The sequence below is a fragment of the Lepisma saccharinum genome, chromosome 11 (assembly GCF_977018435.1).
Source record: "Lepisma saccharinum chromosome 11, izLepSacc3.1, whole genome shotgun sequence".
Classification (NCBI taxonomy): domain Eukaryota; kingdom Metazoa; phylum Arthropoda; class Insecta; order Zygentoma; family Lepismatidae; genus Lepisma; species Lepisma saccharinum.
The window spans coordinates 31,130,951-31,152,813 of NC_139239.1; the positions used below are offsets into that span (position 1 = coordinate 31,130,951).

The window sequence follows — 21,863 nt, forward strand, 5'->3', positions numbered from 1 at the left end:
TATCAATTTTTTGTTGGGGGCACACTGAGACCAATCAAGATCAAATATTGGCTACAACCACAGGCACACCACTACCCCACCTTATCAATAACAAATGCTGACAATAAACCAAAAATCACCAGTGTAGAATTGGAGGATTTTACAGACCCCAATACATTAGAAACAGCCTATACTGAAGATGATGGCTCTTTGGAATTTAAAATACATATTGGAGACAAATTATATTTAGAAAATCCTGTAGTATCAGCTGCTGAACACCCTATAGTTGCAATATTCTTGTTTACATATTATGTCTAGACAAATTATTGTTGATGAATTACACAGACAAGCCAGACATAATTTTAAGAGATTGCCAGTAGTTACAAAAGGCATAGATGATTTATGGCAGAGCGACTTGATTGAGATGGCAAGTGGACAGTTGAAAAACTTAGACAAAATCAACAAGGGCTACAAGTATCTACTTACTGTAATAGACACATTTTCAAAATTTGCCTGGGCTGTGCCACTCAAATCCAAGACTGGAAAATGTGTTACAGAAGCCCTCAGGACAATCATCAATCAGAGTGGAAGATCCCCGCGCTATTTGCAAACAGATAATGGCAAAGAATTTTATAATTCAGTGTTTCAACAATTTATTAAAAGCCAGGCAATAAAACATTATTCGAGTTACAGTGATCTCAAAGCCTCAATTGTAGAGAGATTCAACAGAACCTTAAAAAATCTTATGTATAAACAATTCACACTTCAAGGTAATTATAAATGGATTAATATTCTTCCGGAACTTCTACATAAATATAACAACTCGGTCCATTCTACAATCAACATGAAACCCTCTGAAGTAACTTCATCTGATGAGCAAAAATTGATCAACACTGTTTATTATCCTAGATACCAGCCAACAACAAGAAAGGCCAAATACAAGATTGGGGATCAAGTAAGAATCAGCAAATATAAGCACTTATTCAAGAGAGGCTTTACAAGAAACTGGAGCACAGAATTATTTACAGTGGTTCAGGTTAAACCCGGGACCCTTAACACGTATATAATAAAGGATCACCGAGGAGAAATTCTCAAAGGCAGGTTCTATGAACAAGAGCTCAGCAAAACTAAACAGCCCGACACATATCTCATAGAAAAAATTATCCGCAGAAAAGGCAACAAGTTACTTGTCAAATGGCTGGGTCATCCGGAAAACAGCTGGATCGATGCAAACAAAATAATAATATGAACACCTGGGATGTTATAAAGAGGCTGCCAGAACCTGAACAACAGAATAAGAGAAATGGCAACTTGCTGCCTGATAATATTAGGTGTCTTATTGTTGGGCCATCTGCTTGTGGTAAAACTACACTAATGGTTGATAATTTTTTATTGGCACCCAACTGGTTAGACTGGAAAAACAGGCACTTGTATATCTTCTCTAAGAGCTTGGAACAATTAAAATATCAGCAGCTGATGAAGCTATATGATGGATTGGATATAGCCACTTTTGAACCAGATGTTAAGCCACTTCATGAATGTCTCGATAATTCTGTTGTTGTGTTTGATGACGTTATACTGGATAATCAAAACAAAGTTAGAAATTTCTTTACACAGGGCCGACACAAGAACATTGATTGCTTCTACCTGGCACAGACTTTTTCAAAAATACCCAAGCAGCTGATCCGAGACAACAGCAATTTTATATGTGTGTTTCATCAAGACCATACCAACCTCAAACACATACATGATGAATATGTAGGCGGGGACCTGAGCTACAATGATTTTTCTAAGTTTTGCAGTAGCTGCTGGAACCAGGACAGTTATGGGTTTGTCACAATTGATATGACGAGAACACCCAATAGTGGCAAATACAGAAATAAAATCAACGATTTTCTAGACGGTGAGACGTATATAAATAACCATGAAAAGGCCAATCATTGACGATCTTAAATTAAGAGATTATCTTGTAAAAAGATTTAAAGGATGGAAATCAGAGAACCGTGGAATTTATGAAAAACACAAACAAACAGAACAGCCTGTAATTGATGCTATTAATAATTTAGGTAAAAATATCAAAACTGTTACAGAACAAAATCAAAATTTGCTCACAGAGCTTGTACCTGTAGCTGCAAGAAACATATTAGATTATCCATTCACCCCACTTTCCAGTATTCATACACCTAGTCCTGTTGCTCCTCGAAGAATTGAAGCTACTCAGGATCCTATTGAATTGGTTCTTCTCGCTCAAAAATATTTAACCACACCTAAAGACAACAAAGATGAGGTTTTTGGCTTATATGCTGACACAGAGCTTGATGGGAGCATCATACATAGAATTGGCAATTTCAAAGTAACATTTATGGGAGATGATATAATTGTTTATTCAGAATCTCGTCTCGGAGAAAAAGGTGCTTTTGTTAAGTACCCCGGCACACCTGGATTGTGGGAATTGATGACTAGGAAAAGGCCTGGCAGCTATACAGATCAAGATTATGAGGATTACAAAGAAATATTAATAAAATCAGATGCTCTATACCAGAACAATGATCCCACACAAAAAAGAGTCAAGTCGAGCAGTGGAGCAAAATACAACAATTTAATCAAGCCCATATGGTCACAGATCAAGACTGGCAGTGGCATCAAACAATACAACACCCTGCCCAAAGAATTTGTGTGGGTTGATGATGTCAGGAAACTTGTAGATAGGCTATTGGTAATAGCTGGGGACGAAAATGCTGGCAACCACAATTTTTACAATGAAAAGGTTGGAATTATGGACATGATAAGCACAAAATTGTCTAATTTTATAGTGAATGACACTAAGGGGATTGGATATCTCATAAAAATAATTAATACTCTACCCCCCAAATTTTGGAATATTTCTGAGGGTCGGGGCCTTGTTAATGACATCATAAACAAGCTGCCATTTGAACTACACATTCCAGGCTATCAGTATTGTGGTCCAGGCACAAAATTGGATCATAGATTAAACAGAGGTGATCCTGGTGTTAATCCTTTAGATGCTGCTTGTAGAGACCATGACATAGCATACAACACACATTCTGATCTTGACAAAAGACATGTTGCAGACAAGAAATTAGAAGAGGCTGCATTTGGCAGGTTTGTAAGCAAAGATGCATCTTTGGGTGAAAAAATAGCAGCATTGGGAACCACCATAGCTATGAGCACCAAACAAAAACTGGGGTGGGGGTTGTGAATATGTATATAATAAACCTACAATGAAGGCCAAGGGTGTTATGTATCAGATACCTTATGCAGGTCTCAAATCTCTTAAAACTATTGACAGTCTTTTAACCAAAAAGCAGCGCAAGAAGAAAAGCTCTTGTATTGCAAAAGGCCATGGTATGAAATTGTTACTTAGTACCCCCCAATTAAAAAAATTACAGCAATCAAGAAAAAAATCACATGTGGGGGGATTCATATTTACCATCCCTGCCATCTTAGCTGCTCTCGGGGCTGTTGGGAGCTTGGCTGGGGGATCAGCTGCCATAGCAAAAACAGTAATAGATGCCAAGAAAAATAGGGCAGAATTAGATGAATTGAAGCGCCATAACCTGGCCATGGAGAAACAAGGCAAAGGTGTTAAGAGAGCCATGAATAAGTTTAAAAAAAACAAGAGCCGCTTACGAACCAAGATATTGAAGCTTTAATCAAGCCATTGGGCATCAAATATTTTAGAGGTGTGTACATGTCTGATTTTTTACCGGAACAACCACTCAACAAAGAGTGTGGCATTGTTAATTTGGATAAGTACAAAAATCAGGGCACTCACTGGATCTGTTATCTTAAATATTTAAAAAATGATGCATTTGTGTTTGATTCATTTGGAGGTGTTCCGCCTGAAAATTTAATAAAATATCTAAATTCAGTTAATCTTTATTACAATAATACCCGTGTTCAAAACTTCAAAGATGTTAATTGCGGACATTTGTGTTTATCTGTTCTTAGATATATGTCTCAAATAAATAAACCATCAATTGAAAATTTTCAAAAAGCCTTGTGGTATCTGAAGCATCATGGGGGTATTCCATCTCACCAGCCAAAATTCAATATTGAAACTCAAATTGCATGATGACATAGTATATCCCAAAACAATAGCTCTCAGAGCATTTTACGGCATGTACCTGATCCCAAATATTACACACCACAACAACACAATTGCAGTTGGGGATCAAAAAATTGTCATCACTCCAGGGCAGTATAATCTATCTACTCTAAATGCTCAATTACCCAGAGGTGTAGTGTTAAGTCAAAATTCTGTCACTCACAGAGTAGAGATTGTATCTGCTACAGAGACAGTAAATCTGGGTACTATAGGAGAGCTGTTAGGATTTGAGAACAACACAAAACTTGAAGCAGGCATCAAACACACTGCTATGAATATACCTAAATTCTTAGCCATAGAGACTCTGAATATTCACTGTAATGTGGCTGAGGGTATGATCACAAAATCAAATGGCATAGGCACTCACAAACAAACCGGGATCATTGCAACATTCAAACCTAATTCTGAATTTATGGAGCCAATCATCTTCAATCCAGCCCCAACATTATATTTTCCTGTGTGTCATAACAGAATAGATTACATCGAATTGATGGTCACTAATGAAAAAGAAGAATTAGTTGATTTTGCTGGAGCCACAACAACTGCTATCGTAGAGATTAACATTTAAATAAAAATACATACAAGAAGAAAATGGAAAATATTGAGAGTTATGAGCTACAATCATTCCCCCCAAACAGGAGGACATTTGCAAATTTAAATCAACCCAACACAGAGATAGAGGTTGATCTTGATGTAGGGGATGGATTTATACACCCCCACAGAGCAGATCTATACATCAAATTTGATGTTGTAAAGCTCGATGGTAGCGATTATCCGGCAAATTCAAATATAAGACTTGTAGACAATTTTGTGCCACATCTATTCTCTGAAATTGAGATCAGAAAACATGGCGTTGTTATAAACAGAGTGGATTATCCCGGCATTACCTCCACAGCTTTGGCCACATTAAAATTATCCAAAACCGAGGCTTCATACTACAAAATCGGTGGATTTGAGGCTGGTGATAAGATATTATCTAAGAACCACACTGTGCTGTTCCCCATGCGCCTGTTGCCAGGATTCTTCTCAGATTACAAAGATATTATGTGGAAGGGTGGTTTAAGAATTACATTTAGAAGAGCTGCAAATGATAACAATGCTCTGATGAGGTACAGTGCATTAAACCCTACAGGGGAAGCTCTGCCTAATACCTTACCAGATGCAGGCAAATGCATTATTCAGACTATGGAGTTAAGAATCCCTGTTGTTGAATATGAGGCCAGCTATGCTCTTAAATACAAAGCTGATATAATAAAAAATCCACAGGTTCCTCTGCAATTTTATACGTATCAATGTGTACAGAAGCCCGCATCTGGTTCTTATTATGAATTTGATGCCACAAATTCATTCTCCAGTATACAATATGACATGCCTGATTTTGTGGTGGTATTGTTTCAGACTGGAAGACACAACAATCAGGAAAAAAATTCAAGTAAATTTGATAACTGCAACATCAAGAACATATATCTTAAAAATGGCAGAAATGAGGTATTTCCTAGAGAAAATTACAATTTAGACATGTCCAAGGATGATTTTCTTAAATTATATGAGGCATTTTCGGCTTTCAAGAGAGTCACTACTGGCAATACTGACATGTATTACACACCAGATGAATTCAAAGCACAGAGGCCCATGTTTGTAATCAACACTTCAAAAAGAAAACAGGTTGTGCTGAATGACAGAACAAATATTAAAATAATCTGTGAATTCCATGAGGCATTACCTGATGACACCATATGTAGTGTTATTCTCATAGGAGAAAAATCATATGTTTATGATGTAAGAAATGAGAGAGTCACGGAGCAATTCTAGAGGGTCTCTGCGGCAAACCGGAAGTAGACCGGAAGTGGACCGGAAGTGGACCGGAAGTGGACCGGAAGTGGACCGGAAGTGGACCGGAAGTAGACCGGAAGTAGACCGGAAGTGGACCGGAAGTGGACCGGAAGTAAATATGCGTGGGTGGGTGTGGGTGTAGGTGGGTGGGTGTGGGTGTATGTGTATCGTGACCTAGCTTTAAGTGTGGCCAAAAAAAATATCAAGAGGGGCATATTTTTGACAAGCCTATGGACAACAATCTCACAGAAGTGCCTTTTATAAGTGTAGGCAAATCAATCTGAGGGGGCTCATACTTTCTCATGGAGTCCATGAGGGATTTTTTACAAAAATCTTGGATTAGACGGGGTTCCACACTTGAGCAAAAAGCTCTTATGGGCATGTTGAGCTTGTTTTAAGTGTAGCCAAATCTGCTTGAGGGGGGTTCATACTTTCCTGTGCTGGTTATATGGGTTTTTATACTACTTAGCTGAGAAGCCTTTACGCAGGAGTGCCCTGAGAGAACTTCAAGGCCACGATGATAAAGTGTTCTACGTGCAATGACGGGACCAAAATATACGTCAGATAGCTGTGTTCCTCCTTATTTCGTACGCCATTGATAACTGGAACACGTGACCTCGTCTTTGGTAGAGCAGAAGCCTGCTTGCTTGCCACCACCCTTTAGTTCAGTGACCTTCGCCTGTAGTCAGCAAGAGTGAATGACTCACCATATACTTGTTGTCTGTGAGGCTACACAAGAATAGATATTTCGTCAGTGGCTGTAAGTATTGTTTCATCTGCAGTTATATCAGTTAACATTTCAATAGTTTCCTTCCTAATGGTTACGTTAGTGATAAACATGTAAATTAGTTCTCGAGAGTGAACGTTTTATCTATTTGAACGGGGGATTTTTATACAGCCTGCATGTATTATTTTTTCCTGAAACAAGAAGAAATTCGAAGACGCAAAAAGAGTTGTATAAGAGTAGTTAACAAAAGGAAAAAAGAAGAAGAAAACGAAAATGTAAATGCTGAAATAAATTATGGTAGAGATCGAGTGAATAACATTTTGTCATGGGGCCTCCTCGATGTCGTAGTGATAACGTCGTCGCCTTGTAATCAGTGGATCCCGGGTTCGATACACGGTGGATGCACATAGTGGTTAGTATCCCACTTTAAACTGAAGGTCCAGTCCAGATTAGCATATCTGTGCACGAAACCAAAACTAAGAAAGAAATTGTCACAGTGTAAGAAAATTTCATGTTCAACCACATACGAAACAAAAGGAAATAATATATTGCAGGTTGGAGTTCACATCTGTAGCATCTAACCAGCACAATTATGAATCGCAACATATCGTATCAGATCCATTTTTATTATACATGTATGATAATATAAGAGAAGTAGAGGAAAAAGAAAACCAAGCGAAACACGGACGCCTTCTCCAGAATTTCAAATCTCGTTACATAAGGTTCTGGGTTGGAGTCCCGAACAGGCATGACTCTCTTGTTCTTGCCCTTTTATCTGCTTCATTTCATCATAATTCATCGTTATGGTTTACCTGCAGGGGAAGAATAATGACAATAATTGCCAATACAAAGCCAATGACAAACAGAACAACTCGATTACGGAGGTGCCAAGAAGAAACGAGACTTGACAGTGTCTCCGTCTCTCGGTTTGTCGAATTGAAAATTGCTCTCCCGTTCTCGGTCTCGATTAGTTAAATATAGAAATCGAAAATGTATGTGAATGAATATACATGTATTTTATATATTCCGGTTTTGTAGGAGATTTCGTGAGAGATGAAATAAGTACTCTTCCATCGTATTTATTTTTATAATTTTTATTCCCTGTTCGATGATCGCGACGATAAGGACGAGTGACCATTACATGAAATTGATGACGAAATAGTCAAACACCCCCGACAAGGACGGTACTCAAACCCGGGAACTTTGGCGACGATATCGAATGTCAATCACTTAATGAGCTTGACCACCGAGCCTGCTTAATGTTGTTTCTGTCAGGTAATTCGTAATAATATCCCACATTCACTATCATTTGCTTCATAATTTATCTTATTGTTGTGATTAACCTGAATTCAAAGAATTAGTTGAAAGGCAAAAATGGAAGATTGAATGTCTCTGATGTTACTTCGTGCCGAATAATATGACGTGGTATTATGATATGAATTTTTTAATCATATAATATGCCTATTCATTCCATTGATTGATCCCAATTGAGCACACAAAATATGGTATAATGTCCACTCCATGGAGGAGCGGTTAGCACAGCGCGCTACGATGCCATGGGTCCCTGGTTAGAATCTCGACTTGGGCGTGGGTGTCCTTGGTAAGTGTCCCTTCATCAATTTCATCATAGCATCACTCATCTTCATCGTCGCTATTTGCCAAAAGTGAAAGAATAGCAAATCTAAATAACAAACATCCAATCAAATCGAACATCTCTACCGATTTAATTCTATACGGTACCGAATTCCCACTTTATTACTGCATCTTAAGTCATTTTACAGCATCTCAATTGTTTTCCGATTCGAAAACATTTGGAATGTTGTTTTGTGCAGTTGATTGTGCATTGTTTCGTTGTTTGGATTGTTTAATTAACGTCGCATTAATTAGTTTTAGACCAATCGTGACGGGGGAAGCAAGAGCACAAAGAAAGCGAAAAAGACAAGGAAGAGACCACGGCTTTCTTTAAAGATAGCATCCCGTGAATACAACTCAAGTGACTGCAGAATATTATGAATAAAATTTATTTCGCTTTTTCCTTTTATTTTTGTTTCAGTTATTTTACTTCGCTTTTCTTCTACCACTCGCGTTACTCGAGTCGGTGAGGAAGAATTATAAACTCGTGAAATGGACGATGGCACAAAAAATATATGCCTCTCCCACGGTTCGATTTGGTTTGGTTTGATTTGGTGTTTTAAGTCCACTTTATGCGCAGTAAGGCTAATCGGGACTGGACCTACAGTTTAAAGTGAGATCCGAACCACTTGTGCCTCCACCGGGTATCGAACCAGGGACTCCCACTGTTCGAAACTGTCAGTACAAAATATTGTCTTATTTTTAAAATTTACGGGCAAATATGGTTTGTCACGTAGCCATTTTCGCTTATCTCTTTCTCAAGGGGTTCCATTGCCTCTCTGATGTCGTAGTGGTAACGTCTTCGCCATGTAATGAAAGGCTTCCGAATTCAATACCAAATAGAGACGCATTTGGTTCGGATCCCATTTTAATCTGTAGGTCCAGTGCATGAACTGGACTTAAACAATTAACGTGTGGCATGTGGTCTGTGATGAGAACCATCATTTCAGCGAACCTTCTTGACAATGACTCTAATATCACTTGAAAGAATAGTATTTCCTTACGAGTAGCTCTTGTCAAGAAACCAGTTCCTGAAATTTTCTTCTGGAGGCATCGTAGCACCCAGCTGTTTGTTGTGGCTGGGGCACGAGTCATGTGACTCATGCTATCAAAGCTCAATCCTTCCCGAGAACTCGGAATCACCAGGCAAACTTAAGCGAATATTTTGTTATTTGGGTTGCATAAACAACAGGCTTTAAGACGTTACGAAATTCTACGTCCCGTGGCCCAGGTATTTTTTTCTAAGACTGTACAGATAGAGTCCAAATTAAAGCTGATGCACTATGCGAGGGAGAAAGGAAACTGCAAATAAGATCTCTTCAGCAGCTGCTTGCAATGGTTGAAACGTTCAAAATAGCCTTTCACGAACTTTATAAGCTTTGTGTTATTGTAACGTGCCGTGCAAACCCTATCAACAGCTGGAAGCACTGGCGTACGCAAAGGTTGGGCGGGGGGGGGGTTCTGATGGGGCTATTTTTCAAGTAAAAGCAGTGAAGAACACGGAGAAATACAGAGTGGTAAATGCAAACCCCCTTTATGATCTCCCGATTGCCATTTTAAGAGTGGAAATTTGTAAACATACATAATATGTCATTGTGTGTGTTAACCCCTAGAAATATACCCACCTTTACAATTCCAGCCCCTCCCGAAAGAAACAATCCTGCGTACGCCAGTGACTGGAAGTGAAAGAATATTCTTTTAGTTTCCTGCAAATCAAGTGTTACCTTCGAAATCAGATTGGTAACTGATTTAGTGTTTTAAGCAGGGTTGTTAAAGGTCCAGGAATTTTAAATAAATTCAATTCCGGTCCAGGAGAGAAAATCAGCAAGCGTAAATGGGTTCTGGACCGTAAAGAACCTTTTTATCTGTACTGTATTTCAATTCGGTGGAGGAACCTTTTTTCCCGATCAATTTAAATACGGTCCAGGAACCTTTTTTCCGAATCAGTTTAAATAGGGTCCAAGTTTCGTTTTGAAATGAAACAATACGCAACTTGGATCGAATACGGACCTGACGATAAACAAATTATCCACTTGTGAGCATAAAAGACTAATCCAGGCGCTGACTCTCTCGAGAATCTAAGGCGCAAGGTAGAAATGGACGAAGCGCAAACGCTGCAGTCACGTTGTCCCTCTCCATGTAGTCCCATTCTCTCGTGCGCGTTCCTTCACTTGGTTGTAGCAGCACTGCCGTTCCCTGTTGTAATATCTGCTGGGAACACAGCAACCTTAGTTTACCTCATCGACGGCTCCTATTGGCTGCGGTTCCTGGATGGGATGCCAGAGCAACACGTGATGGGCTTGTTTGAACTCAATGTGACGCCATATAGTCCATTGCGTTATGTACAGTAACTCTTCGACAAGGGAGTTTTTGAACCTGGCCCACGAGAGAACAACAGCGTTTTGATTTATTCCCTGTGCTACGCTTTCTACAACAGCAGTGTGACATTCCAATGTAAAACGTACTCGCGGACATTTTTAGTAGGCAACTTTTAATCAGTCAACCCTGGTCCAACAATTGTAAATAATTTCAATCCCGGACTGGGAGAGAAAATCAGCAAACGTAAATGAGTTCTAGACAGTGTATAACCGTTTCATATTTAAAGCATTTCAATTCGGTCCAGGAACCTTTTTCCCGGATGAATTTAAATTCGGTCCAGGAACCTTTTTTACAGAATGAATTTCAATTCGGTCCAGGAACCTTTTTTCTCGCATCAATTTATATACGGTCCTGGAACCTTTTTTTTCAGGAACAATTAAAATACGGCCCAGGAACCTTTTTTCAATGTAACAATACGCAACTTGGACCGAATTTATAAATCGTGCGAGAAAAAAAAGGTTCCGGTCCTGTAGCGGAACCCAATAGAACCCATTAAAGTTTATGGGTTCCTGGACCTTTTAACAACCCTGGTTTTAAGTCCACTTTATGCACAGTAAGGCTAATCGGGACTGGACCTACAGTTTAGAGTGGGATCCGAAACACTAAGTGCCTCCACCAGGTATCGAACCCGGGACCCCTAGATTACAAAGCAACGACGTAACCACCGTGCCATCAGAGAGGCCCAGACTGGTAACTAGAGGTTGTGTGTTCTTTCTATCTGTTCTCTCAAATGTAGGGGTTATTACCAAAATAGTCCTGGACACTTTTTTGTGAGATGGAAGTGGGAAAATATTCGATCCTGCCTTCTCTGCCCCCCCCCCCCAAGTTACGTCTCAAGTTTCGTTCATTGATTGATTTAGTTTATTTTACTTCGCTTTTTGTGCCTCTTGGCTAATTTGCGAAGATGGTTGATTGATTGATTTAGTTTATTTTACTTCGCGTTTTGTGCCTCTTGGCTAATTTGCGAAGATGGGGATGAGTGATGAAATGATGAAACTGATGAATGGACATTCACAAACAACCAAGTCCGACCGGGATTCGAACCCGGGACCCTTGGCATCGCAGCGCGATGTGCTAACCACTCGGCCACAGGGTCGGGCTTGCGAAGATGGGGATGAGTGATGAAATTAATGAATGGACATTCACAAACAACCAAGCCCGAGCGGGATTCGAACACGGGACCCTTGGCGTCGCAGCGCCAAGTTAAGTTCATGTTAGCCCTCATAGAATTTGAAAAGGAAATCTGAACCCTCCACAGTTATATCAGGCTGACACCGTCACTGTTTTAAAGACTAACGAGGCCCTGGATTACTTCTCGGGGAGAGGGGGAGGCAAAGTCATAGAAACTTATTATTATTATTGCTATTATTTTGTTGTTGTTATTATTTTTATTATTATTATTAGTTACTACTACTACTTTGCAAATCATAAAATTCAAAATGAATTGAAAATATTTTGGCGTTGTATAAATGTTCAGACTGGACTCGAGTCTACTATTAAGATATAAACTGGATTCATCTCACTTCCTTTCCATAAACATCTATCACTTAGTTGATGAACAACAGTTCTTTGCCTTTTGTACTTTTTCTCAATGCACAGATATCAATTAGAGTCCACTTAATCTACTGTCCTTCATGGTACCTCTCATCCATGGTTTTGCCCGACCCTGTGGCCGAGTGGTTAGCACATCGCGCTGCGGCGCCAAGGGTCTCGGGTTCGAATCCCGGTCGGGCTTGGTTGTTTGTGAATGTCCATTCATCAATTTCATCATTTCTTCACTCATCCCCATCTTCGCAAATTAGCCAAGAGGCACAAAACGCGAAGTAAAATAAACTAAATCAATCAATCAATCAATCATCCATGGTTTTACGTGCCGAAGTGTACTGTAAAATAATAATAATAATAATAATAGTTGCTGCAACACGGCCTGTAAGTCGCAGAAAACAATATCTTTTGTTGTAAAATATCGCTACAATTTTACCATTCGGATTATATTAACTCTTTCCGGAAATCTCAGAAGGGGCAAGTGCCATGGCCGTATTTAGAGGGGGGGTTTCTAGGGTTCAAACCCCCCCCGAAACTTCCAACATGTTGGATTAATGGAAGTTCAGAAACCAAAATCTGTAACAAATTTTCAATTTTTTTTTCGAAGCATCACAAAAATACAAGGAGACAATGTTGAAACGATCGAGCTAGAATTGTCATACATTTGGAATTCTGAGAGTTGAATGAAACCGGATTTATTCTCAGAATCGTAGCCCACCCGCGACCCCTCCATTTTCACTTCTGCTGTTATCTTTCCAGTGTTGTTCCTGCGTCACAAGGAATATAGACTGAAGATTCCCTTATGATTGTCCCAAAATTTCCTTTCCAGCTTTTAAATTTCCTGTCCGATAAAGTCGAAAATCCCCCTTGATAGGAGTTCAAACCTAGGATCTCCAGTTTCGTAGCGCATTACGTTCGCGATTGAGGTTACAATCCATGCACAAGGCTAAGTTTTTAAAAATAATAACTGCTTCCGCACTTTTCAAAATTCCAAAAATGTAATTTTAAAGTTAAACAACAAAAACTTTATGACTAAAATTTCCATCTAACTTTTAAAGCTTTTTCTTGAAGGCATCTAAAGTTTAATGACGAAGTATAATAATTGTGCATTTCAGTACACACTGTGTGAAACATGAAAAAACAAAAAGAAACTTGTGCTGGATATTCACTCATCTGCTGGATTGAGTAAGCCCCCTCAAGGATATAACAATAATGTAATAATAATTATTAGTAGTATTATTACGGAATAAAATTGTTTTATTATTATGAAATTTTAATTATTATTGTACAATTATTGATATTATTTCTATTATTCAAATTTCTGGCGACGCCCATGGGAACAATTATGAATGAACCCCCCCCGAAAATTTTTCCTGCCTACGGCCATGGCAAGTGCTCCCCCTACCCCCCCCCCCCCTTGCGAGCGGCCTTAGGCCCTGGCGTTATGGACTTGTGCGTTGGGTCCTGTCCATGTTTGTACTTTCATAAACTTCATCTTATTGCTTTTCATCCCCATACTTGCGATTTGCCTTGAGAGGCAGAAAAGTAAAATATAATGGATCAAATCAATATTTCCTTGAGTGATTTACACCAGTGTTTCCATGACATTTCGATATCCGAGAAAGGGGAAAGAACTAGATTTGGTTTTATCATTGCCGAGTTGGCAACTGATGCTTTACCTGTTTCTCGGTAGCGCTTGCGTACTGTAGACATGTGGTGCCACCTGTAAGCCACGTGAAGAAACTGGCGCTCGGGCTTTGAGGGCGCTCCGAACACGCAACACTGTTGCTTCTGCTAGGTCGCATCCTCGCGCGGGCATCAGTCGGTTCGTGGCCGGGGAGGAACGTGTACAGGGTGACAGACGCAGGCGCGAATGTGTCAAATCGGACAACTTTGCGCCTCCACCTCGAACGAATTCAAGTAACCTTCGCATGTTGCTTTCTGTTGTGCAGCGCCATCAAGCAGTGACGTGAGGATCACAAACAACTTGTGGACATTACGGGCCTTGTAGTGTAGTTTAATAAACAGTGGTGGTCGTGGATTTAATGTGTATTGTTTTTGAGTCGAACAGAACTGTCATGCAAAAACATGAGGATCAGGGATATATTGAGGCAGGTTAGTGGTTCATGTTATTTGTTGATTGTGTGCTTATTTCCGTATATAGTTAGTGCTTTTATTGTGCATTGTTTCACCTGAATTGTTTTCAATTGGCATACTTAGAATGAGTTAATACTGCAATGATTCCAATGTAGCTGGGAGTAAACACGGGCATTGTTAGAAGGGAAAGAAGACCTCTCCCCAGAAAAGAACAAAAACGTATAATGTCCTTGTAAGACATTGGCGTATTACACAGCATGTCCCCTTCAGATAACGACGTTTTGACATAATTTTTCTAGAGTGGTTTACTAATATGATTGGTGTGCAGTAGTTTATCACGAAATTGCAATTGGTCTTCAACAGGAGCGTCGCTCATTTGCATTTTAATACGACTATTAATCCTTCATAGTGGAGATACTTATACATAAAAAGAGAGAGAGAGAAAGATGGGAAGATGTATGACCAAAAATTATGTTGGGTACATGAGAAAATTTAAACGTATGGCACTGACAAGTTTGTTCCCCTCCTATGAAATTCACATGCATTTTATTGGTGATTGTATAACACTGACTAGACCTATCAGCATGGGCGTCCGGAAGGGGGACAAGGGGGGGGGGGCCGTGCCCCCCCCTGAAAAATGAAAGTCAACCAAAAATTATGTATTTCACACATATCATTTAATTTTAACCACAATAATATGTGTGATAATTATTGCATGATCACCATAAATTCAAATTTAAGGAATGTTTTTTTTAGGGAACAGCACTGTTTTTGGAGAAAATGTGCCTTGTTTGCCCCCCCCTTGGAAAAAAATCCTGCGGACGTCCATGCCTATCAGTGAGTTAACTCGAAAGAGGGGGGACGGGGTCTAACTTGCAGACACATAGGCACCACTGGTGGTCGTAACTTGCATAGATGCAAAATGAGGCTTCAAGAAATAGTGCTGTCATAAATACAATAAGTAAGTACATTCGCGGTAAGGCATCTGCACACCAGACAGGTGACTATATGATTCAATTTCCGAAGTTGTACCAGATTAGTATTTGAATGAAGGTACAGACAGTTGGAGCGGGTTAACTCCATCTAACTGGAACTTCACGTTTCTTTGAAACCTGTAAGCATAATTTGTTGATTATATCTTTTTAAAAAATAACTTTGAGAGGAAGTTATTACATATACATATAAGAGTACATATTATGTACTCTTAAGAACTAAAACTATTTCTGAAACATTTTTGTAGCCTTTTAAAAACTGCAAAGCGTAGTATCTTAAAATATCAAAGTGCGTGGAAACCAACAGTTTTAACCTGTTGAAAAAGCTGTGTAGTGCAAGTTCAGAATGTGTAAAAGCTTAGGTGCATTAAACAGCAACATATACGAGTAGTTAAATTATCCCATCTATACTTCATTCATGTAATTATGACTTCTGTTTCAATTCTTCAACCTACGGTCGCGGACAGTTGTAGGTTGTAACAACCCCAATGAAAGTCAATGGGATAGTTACAACGTTTACGTGTCCATGACTGTACATGAAAGTAATTTAACAGATGTGTTTGCTACTAACTGGAGCTAGAAGTGTGGTTCTTAACCTATAGTCTACCTTGTAGCTCACCTCCCCCTTTTAAAAGTATTTTAAATATATTTTGTTGTTGTGGATTCCCTATACTTAACTCAATGTTTGAAGTCCTAAAGTATATCGAATATCTATTTTAAGTTGCCTATCAAGAGTTCTTTGTTACAAGTGTACAATTTATTGCAATGCTCATATTTTTATTGCATTAGGTTGTTTATTCTCTTCGCCCCTCAATTTCTGTTTAAGTCAATGATCGCGACTATTCAGTCTGTACTTAACGTATTTTTTTGTTTTATTTGAGGGACTTATCCCTACATTGGCGACGGGCACAAATCCTATATGCTAGTGTGTCCATAATTTTAAAATTAATCAATCAAAGCCGCTTAACATGCCGCACGATCTCAACTCCGAATGATCTGGGTTCGAGAACCGCTCAGATCTCGCGTGTCTTTTCTCCTTCATTCCTCGGTTATTCCAGGCTAATATTGGGATGCTAACGAAGAAAGTAATTGTAGTCTTCAGGTTCCCAGCCATTTGGGAAACAAGGGCGTTACAGTACATATACAGCCGCCTCAGTGACCGAGCGCGTTGAATTGACTTAACAATGTAGCAACCAAAGATTCTGGGGTCCGTTCCATTGCTGTTGGTCATGATTGTGTATTTGTGACTATCCTCCAATCAATTGAATCTAGTCATCATTCTCCCTCATGGTAACTTTGCTTTGAGTTTTTTTTATTTAGCGTCGCTTTTCTGCCACTTCTGACTAATCGCGACGATGAGGATGAGTGATAATATATTGAAATGAATGAAGAGACACTCACAAAAAACACCCTTACTCAGGCGAGAGCCGAACCCGGTACACTGGCGCAAGGACATATTTAAAGGGGGTCCAGGGGATCTTAGCAAGTTCTAAAATTAAATAATCAAAATACAATTGTTAGCATTTATTATGTAATCGATGGTTATTTATTTCTGCTGAACTTATTTTAAGGCAAGGAATTTGGCTCGTACGGCTTTGAAGGACAGTTCCAAAGATTTATACACACTACTAGGAGGCATAAAATGCTAATCAGCAACTTTACTTTTCGACAATTGTAATAGGCATTTAAAAGTAATCACCGTACTATTATTTTTGCCTATTACAATTGGATCCAACTCAATTTTTGTTATTCAATAAATATTCAATTCGTTATCTATTTGACATTAATTTCCTTGCCAGAGCAGTTGTTCTTATACAAATTTTGGCTATCTTAACTACACGTAAGGTAGATAATGAATACATGTTGTTATCTATTCTTTACCATCCTTGTACCTAATCATGTAATAACAATACAATATTAATTAATTTACATATATAATATTATTTTAATTTAATATAATTATTCTAATTATATTATTATTATTATTTATATTATTATTATTATTGAGACACTTGGTTGGACCCCCCCCCCCCCGAAATATATTTCTAGATACGTGCCTGCTCTGGCGTTGTAGCCCGCTGTGCTAACCACTTCGCTACGAAGGTCGGCTCCCTCATGGTCGCGTTTACCCGAAAGTAAAAAAAAAAAAAGTACACAAAATATGGAAAACACGAGTAAGTTCATCATGGTAATTCAGGCTAACGAGTTCTGGTGTCAGCGGCCAAAGCCAGAACTGTTCATTGTTTTCCTTTCTCCTACAACGTATTATCACTTTGTTTCCCAAAAATCTTTGCCCTTCATAGGCTTTATCGTGCCTTATAGTGAAATAGTACCGGATTAAATTCCGACGGTATCTCATTTCAAAGTTTCGTACCTTTCAACATTTGATTCATCGCTGAAGAGCCTCTCTGTGCTTCGAATCGTTGGTATGATTAATAATAATTTAGTCTTCCGGAGTTTTATCGTTCGAAAAGAGCACTTAGTCATGGGACAGTTTTAATTTCGATAAATCATTCAGTGTTTACCTCATCTTTTGGGTACATATCCTGCAGTTATTAGTTAAACATGAAACCGGACTGGCTCAGGAAATTAAAAATATTCATGCCAAAGTTAATTAACATTTACAAGCTCATTTATTTTGATTCGAGATACTTTGCTAAAGCTCCCCCCCATCCCCCCCCCCTCAATTTAACCTCGGGACTCTCTCCCTCCCTGCCCAACTTTCTGTTCAAGCATCGTGCCTGTTCATCAATGCAGTTTAAATGGGAAATCGATCAATCAGCATTAACCGTGGCTAGCACTGAAATCGTTAGCTTTCATGTATTCGTTAGAACGTTGACTGTTTCGCCAATACATTATATTAGCTTAGAATGTATACATTAACTGAAACGGACCTGGATGGATCATTCAGAGATGCTTCGTCCCTTCATCTCGGTTTGGGCTCCCACTTCAAAATCGATCGTGACGAGTGAGACAGTGTTAAATTTTGATTTCCTTTGGAGGGTGCGAACTGAAGGGTCATGTGAAATACTGCAACGGGTGAGAGTGCCCCTGACATTTTTCACTTAAGTCGCTTTAAAAAGAACCAACAAAGCATTTTTGACTCCCTCAAAACTTATTGCCATTGGATGCAAAATGCACAATGGTTGTAAACAAGGTTTAAAAGACAATGCTTGTTGAGACCATTTGAAGCCGGTCGGAATGATTTTTCGTACGTTAGGATTTGGTTTACCTATATTCATCTGTTGACGAATGTAACTGGTAAGCTTTCATTGCCTGTGAAATTATAATTTCTGTCAATAATGCCATTATTAATGCCTTAGGAATGCGTGAATTTGTTGCTGCACAAAGCCCTTGGTGAATAACTTCGCAGTGTTCATTCGTCTTTTCAGTGGCATTCGTCGTGCCACAGTTACGTTATCAATAGCTGTGTGCTCGTATCGGAATTTAGCTCTTGCTACCAGGTGGCACGAGCATTGTTTGAATGAGTTCTAATGATGAGGTATAAAAATGAATAGATAGGGATTAAAAACTTATCTAGTGCTTGTAATTTATGCAGTGCGATTTTTACCATTCTGATGTTTCATAGGTTGGTTACGATACTCACAGAGTCAATCAAGTTTAACTAATATTTTTTTACATGTCATCCAATGTAAAAACTATCTTCATTCCATTTCATATTCAACGTAAAAACTACTACGTATTACCAGTTCAATTTGAAGTTGTTACTGAATATATTAGAATCAAATAAATATTTCCATCAAGTGACCTGCCATTTTGCGTAGTGTTACAATGAGGAACTGTTGTGCGGTTTTTACTTTCATGCGCTGGCGTACGCAAGGAGGGAGCTGGTGGGACTACGATCCCTCCCAAAATTTTGAAATCTTAAAAATTTTCAAATGAAAGCAATAAAGAACTCCAGAAGAAACAAAGCGGTAACTGAAAAGACCCCTTCAAATGAATCCCGGTTGCTATTTTTGTCTTTCCACAACTTTGTAAACGAATGTTACAAGTGACAATTATGAAATATTTATTGGTATCCCATCCTCCCTCAGAATTGCAATTCTAGCCCCCTCCAAAATAAAATCCTGCGTACGCCAGTGCTTTCATGTAAGGAGGATTATACGAGAAAATCGAATTTACAATAATATATTTAAAACGGTTGCATAACATTGTGTACTTTTAATTAAGTGATTATTCGCTGTCATGTTGAAACCATATTGGTAGTTTCACTGTGCACTTCGTATACTTTTCCAGACCAGTGTAACGTCGTCGCCTTGTAATCAAGGGGTCCCGTGTTCGATACTCGGTGGAGACGCATTGCACAGTAGTTCGGATCTGACTTTAAACTGTAGGTCCAGTCCCAACTAGCCTATTGTGGACTTAGAACCAGTGATGTGCGTCTACGCGTAAACAACGATAGTCTACATTGTACACGTAGACTAACTACTTTATTCACGTAGATTACGTAATATATGTAAACAACATGGCGAAAGGTGATAACTTAGCAAAGGGCGCCGTGGAAGTATAACAAAATTATACTGCGTATCAGTTGCTGATGTGTAAGGAGAACTTTTCATACTCTTTCTTCCAAATACGAACAATTTCTCACCTAGGAAGAAACCTAATATAGGAAATATTCTAGTGTTTTATGGGGGAAAGACCACTCTTGCCTCACGACTGCCATCTGTAGTTGTTTCTTGCATACTATTTATCTTCTTCCATAGTTGATAATAGAAGAGAAGAGAAATTTTGTTGTAAATAGGATTCTTCTCATTTCGTTAGGAACCAGTATAGTTGAAAATTTCACTTTCCTTTCATGAAACCCTTGAAAAATAATTTTAATGCACTTTAGATTGTCTACGTAGTCTATGTAAAGTACAACCCAATGTAATCTACGTGTATATTACGTGTAGACAACGCATGTAGACGTAAACTTATAGTCTACGGCACATCACTGCTTAGAACCCAACTCAAGCGAGCAATGTGATGTATCAGTAATGATTGGTCAGGGTCGCAGCGAGTCTTCGACTGTTACGGTTAGTACAAATACGTAGGATAATTTGAAACTTGCCACCAGATGGCTCCAGGCAATGATGCGTTATGCACACAAGCTGTATACTCAGTACATAGGAAGTCCTTTATCCTGTTGTTGTCAACGAAGCCCCGGGGCTGAAATTAGTGTGCGTCTAGTTTGAATCAAGGCTTATGAGGTTCCGTTCTTGCTAGGCCTACACCAGTTAAACAAAGTTAAACAACATCCTCCTTGAAATCAACTGAGCACTACTTACATTATCACGGGCTTTTAAAATTCACTTCCAGTTCACTGCGAGAGGTGAAAGCGCCTGCTCGGTTTGCACGTTAATTCAATGTCGATTTTCCTCTTGACCTTTGTGATCTTCACGCTTCTTTAATGTGATGTAATTCTTTAACGGCCTGCGACGCAATGCTTGAGTAACGTGGAAGAATGATTGTCTCTCACATCTCGTATCATGACAGTGCGGTGGAAAATTAAATTCCGCTGTAAGTGGGATTATTAATTTCTCCAGCTCGTATTTGCACCGGACAGCATTTAACATCCATTAATCTTTTTGGTTATCTTTTTTTACGTCCTACATTCTTTCTCGGTTTTCATAGCTTGAAAAGTAATCAAATAATAATTTTCCTCTATAACACTGGTCAACACTGATTTCGGTACAGACAAGCTGTATGCTGAACAATATTACAGACCACAAGATTAACGGTAATGAGAAAGCAAAAAGTGGCTATCACGTCAGGATTTAAAGTTATGTGCGAAAATATTATAATAAGCTATTCATATAGCGTATTACACATGTACAGTTGGAGGATTTGTCGTTCATTCACTGAAACCTTTTTGAAAGACTTGTTTCACCCCTGTTTTTATTTCAACGTTTAATTCGAAGTATGGGGCAACCCCCTGAGGTGTCAAAGGTAAAAAAAGAAGTAAACTTTGTGTGTTACACGATACAGATGACGCATGCCAGAGTGAACGCAGTACTACTTTCAGCTGTCCCTTAGTTTAGAGTTGGAACAGAATGCATGCCGCAACATTGTAAACAGCGGGTGTAAGAACAATCCAGATATTTTTTGTTATGTATGTGGTGAATTCAGTACGAAAAAACAGACTGCCTATTTCTAGACTGCTGAAGAGGGCATACAGTTTTTATTTCCAATGTCGACTGGGAGACAAGATAAATGTTGGGCACCTGGCACCTCACATTACGTGTTCAAGGTGTAATGCTAAACTAACGCAGTGGTTGAAAGGCAAAAAGGAACACTTACCATTTGGCAGGGCCTCCCCGATGACGCAGTGGTAGCGTCGTTGCCTTGTAATCAAGGGGTCTTGGGTTTGATACCCGGTGGAGGCACATAGAGGTTCGGATCCCACTCTAAACTGTAGGTCCAGTCCCGATTAGCCTTACTGTGCATAAAGTGGACTTAAAACACAAAATCAAATCAAAACCAATGACTTGGCGTGAGCCAAAAAAACACGTGGTCGATTGCTACTTTTGTTTGACTAATGTTACCT

The 21,863-nt window shown here is 39.0% G+C and overlaps 1 protein-coding gene across 5 annotated transcripts in view; it reads left to right on the top strand.

The window, feature by feature from the left end:
• Positions 1–14,026: 14,026 nt before the first annotated feature.
• Positions 14,027–21,863, top strand: part of LOC145994696 (band 4.1-like protein 4) — a 335,899-nt gene continuing 328,062 nt past the window's right edge. For all 5 annotated transcript variants that reach the window (XM_083130862.1, XM_083130865.1, XM_083130863.1 and 2 more), the window contains exon 1: positions 14,027–14,339. The gene's annotated coding sequence lies outside the window, so the exon portion shown is untranslated. The remainder of the gene's footprint in view (positions 14,340–21,863) is intronic.